The sequence below is a fragment of the Microtus ochrogaster genome, unplaced genomic scaffold (genome assembly GCF_000317375.1).
Source record: "Microtus ochrogaster isolate Prairie Vole_2 unplaced genomic scaffold, MicOch1.0 UNK94, whole genome shotgun sequence".
Lineage (NCBI taxonomy): Eukaryota > Metazoa > Chordata > Mammalia > Rodentia > Cricetidae > Microtus > Microtus ochrogaster.
The window spans coordinates 463,502-467,872 of record NW_004949192.1 but is presented as its reverse complement, the minus strand read 5'-3'; positions in this window follow the sequence as shown (position 1 = coordinate 467,872).

The window sequence follows — 4,371 nt, the reverse complement described above, 5'->3', positions numbered from 1 at the left end:
AACAGGCCTGGTGACACAAATAGGGATTTTGCAGCATCAACAATTGCCTATTAGTTAAGGTGTTGGGAGAAGACCCTGAATAAGAAAAGGCAGTGTGCATACAAGACCCATGTGTATATCACCACCCATCTCTTAAAACTGCTCACTATGCTACTTCAGTTTACCAGTACGATGTCTTTTATGCATCATAAATAATAATAAAGTGATAACAAATAAAATAGCAACTACCATTTAATAATAGACAAAAATGAAGTAAAAAGTCAAAATCCGAAACAGGTCCTAACATACCTTATTAAAAGAGATAGGTTAGTCAAGAGATTCAAATATTTTTAAACATCATATTGGGTAAGTTAATTGATCAGAAAGTATAAAATATTCCACAACTCTAGATTTAAACAATATAAGGGGGACATACATAATACTGTGACTTGTCATTTCTGCAAAGTGGTTCTATTAAGATTCAAGAGGTAAAATCACAAAACAATAAGGAGAAACTACAAGCATGATGAAAATAAGAAATAAATATTTTATATTTTCTCAAAATTATTTAATACATATCAATTATGTATACAGATAATCAGAAATTGAACACATTTTGGAAGATAATCTGCACAACAGAGGCAATGACCTAAGAAAAACACCAAAACCAGACAAAAAAATCCTCCATTCAAATTGTTGGTAAGGGAGCCCAGGATACTAACAAGATAATAGTCTGTTTGTGGTGACCTTGGTTGCTTCTAAGAAGTGGAAGTTAAGTTCCTGTTGCTGAAACACTGAATTTTTGTTAGGGAACTATAAAAATTTGAACAGGAACTACATAAATCACTGGGCCTGTAGAATAGCTATCAGAGACCAGGAAGTTTATAGGAAAGCTGTCAAGGAAATGAAAAGTCTTGAAATGTCCAATTTAGTTATAATGACTTTGAATGATAATGACCAGCATGGCTAGAGTTCACTAAAGGTACAATACTTTCTCATAAATCTCATCAATAACTAATGTCTACCTAATTGAACTCAAGTCTTCCTTCAAAAGATGTAAAGCACATTGAATATTGTAAATCACAAACATTACATGGTTGTTGAGTCCATGCAACTTAGAGGCCATTACCACCACATTCATAAAATGACATAATATCCAACAGCATTATCATATGGTTGTTATATCCACAGAAAATTTTAGAACTAAAAATGAACTGGTTATATTTACACATTACTATGTGTGTATATAGATTTGTGTGTAATACATAATAAAAATAATGAATTAGGAGGTAATGATTTGAGGGTGGGGTGAGGACTACACAGTAAGAGTTTGAGAGACAGTGATGTGGAAAATATAAAATACACATGTATTTATTAAATTCTTGTATTTTAAATATAAAATAGTAGTATATAGGAGAGTGAGTTAAGAAATACAGTTTTAGTGGAGAAGTAGAACAGGATAGGAGAATTGGGATGAAAATGACTAAAACTCATATAAATGTATGAAATCTTTCTATTTATTATGAAAGATAAATCAAAGAAGAAGAAGAAGATATTCTAGAAATCAGGTCATGCATTGAACTTGAATTTTACATAGTTGAATGAAAGTAATTCCTACTACAATCCTCAAAGGTTCAGTATGTCCCCAAATTTTAGAAGAAACAGCTACAAGTGGATACCACTTCACAGAACATTTACTAGACATTGTCTTCAGGAAAATTACTGGAAAAAATGAATAGTATTTGTTGCTATAGTAAGGAACATAAACTATGTCTAATTAAAATGAATGGGATGTACAATTTACAGAAATAGTAAGACATATATAAAGTATTTGGACTTATAAATATATCCATCAAATATAGTACTACACGAATAGCTAAGAAATTTAATTGAATGATACATGCAAGAAATTAGTAATTGGGAAGGAAAGGGAAAAATAAAACTAGACTTGCTGTATCACCAGCTAGGTGTGGTCAGTATGTCTTTAGTGAAACCTCCTCAGAAATTAGGGAGAAGCACTTCACCCACGCCTGAGTCTGAGATTATCATGAGCAAGCTTGTGAGACTCAATATCATGATCATACAATAAAGAGGAAAGTGTTTAGGCATAAATATTGAGAAACTGTAATACATGTGCACTTAAACAGAAAATCATTTTCATATGATCAGTAACATTTACATATGGTTTATCAAGGTATAAATTCTTAGACAAGTAGTTTCAATAGTATTATAACCGCAATATTCACGGGCAATATAGAGATTACATACAGTAGCATACAGACCTCCTTATGTGCCATTCTTTTCTTGCAATGATCAACATTTTTCTAAAATTTGTATAGAACCACAAGAAATCCAATATTGATGAAACTGCACTGAGAATATGAACAAGATTATTCCACTCCCAATTTCTGCTTTCATACATGCTGAAATATGAAAAAAAAAACCCACACACGCTTATAAAAGCAACGTATCTAAAAGAACATAAGGACTCAAAAATGGCATTTACTACTAATCATTTTACTAATCATATAAATTGCCCAAGACATACCAGGTAAAGTTTCTCAAATGTTCTGTTATAATTGATTAACACGGTAAAATTTGAGTTTTCACTTATATAGCACACATAGATGTTTTTTCTATTTATTTACTTAGAAATCTGTATGTTTGTGTGTGTAATAATCTGTCCTGTCCCTTTTAGAGACAAGTCCCACCTAATCCCTTCCCCATTCACTGAGGCACACAGACCTTCCTTACTGCTTGCAGTCCAAGTTTCTTTTCCGCCTTCCTGCCAATGAGGCAGCTTCTGTCTCTCTCTACTTCTCCCCTTCCCCTTCTGTATCTATCTATCTATCTGTCTGTCTGTCTGTCTGTCTGTCTGTCTGTCTGTCTATCTATCTACCAACCTACCTATCCATCTGTCTGCTTCTATCTCTGCTCTTCTCTCCTTCTACCCTTTCCCTTTTATAACCTACCAAATAAATATCAAACCTCATGCTGCATGGCATGCCTAACCATGTCTCTGTCTCTCACCTGTTGCATGGCTCCCTGCCTGGGACCAGGTGCCTTCACAAACCTATGGCATTGCTCATTGCATGCCCATCTGACTATCTCTCTTTATGAGACTTGCTGCTTCATTGAGGCCTTTCACCCACCACATGGCTTGCTCCCTGCCTGGGACTCATGTCCCACTGCAGCCATTGGAGAAACTGTGCCATCCCTGCCTGAGAATGGCTGCTCTCAAGACCTATTGCCCACTGCTGCCACTTGGGGATCTGTGGCATTTCTGCCACTGCAGATACTCAGGGATCTTCAACATTTTTTATATTTATCATTACATTTGTGCCGTGAGACTTAGGAGGCTCTTTGGCCCCAAATCTCTCCCCCAGGGGTCGGGATCCAGAGCCAGTATTCTTTCCACAAAAATAACGTGTTCTATATGCTTGAGCATGATTTCTACAGCATAATTTCTACACATACCACTGGATTCAATTGGTTAGTTTCCCCCATTCTGGTCACCTTAACCGTTTCACCTGATGGAGAAGGGTCATTTGTCTATCTGTTGATTTCATTGGTTAATAAAGAAACTGCCTTAGCCATTTGATAGGCCAGCCCTTAGGTGGGTGGAGTAGACAGAACAGAATGGTGGGAGGAAGAAGAAAGTGAGGCAATCACCATGCCTCTCCTCTCTGGGTCAGACGCCATGGAGCCAGACATGCTGAATCTTTCCCCAGTAAGACACCACCTCATGGTGCTACACACATTAATAGAAATGGGTTAAGCAAGTGATGAGAGTTAGCCAATAACAGGCTGAAACTAATGGGTAAGGCAGTATTTAAATGAATATAATTTGTGTGTTGTTATTTCGGGTGTAAAGCTAGCCATGCAGGACCCGGGAGGGACAAAAAGCAGGCCTGCTCGCCTCATCACTACATTCTCCTAACCCAAGAAATTGATTGATGAGCTACCATCAATCTTCTGGTGATCCTAGATGGTGGTACAGGCCAAACCACAGTCTTTATACTCACTCAATCAGCAAATATAACACTACGATTAAATTATGGAAGATTAAAGAGCATAAAATAAAATACAAATTGTCACACTCAAATCCAACTCTGTGAAAGGCATTCTTATCATTCTGACCACCATTCCCCCACATTGTCAATCTCTGTATAAATCTTATGGATTGGTACTAAAATTGTTTTTCTGAAATCCACAGCAGCCTCTAGCACTTGACCTTCAATAGTATAACAGTCCCACCATAGGTTGTTATAGTGATAGGGCCGTTCAAAGGGGCTGATATGAGAAGTTTATACAAAAACATGTATGTGTATATAAGGGTCATATCACAATATCTTTGTGATTTTAGACAAAAAAAATGAAAACCACTCAGGG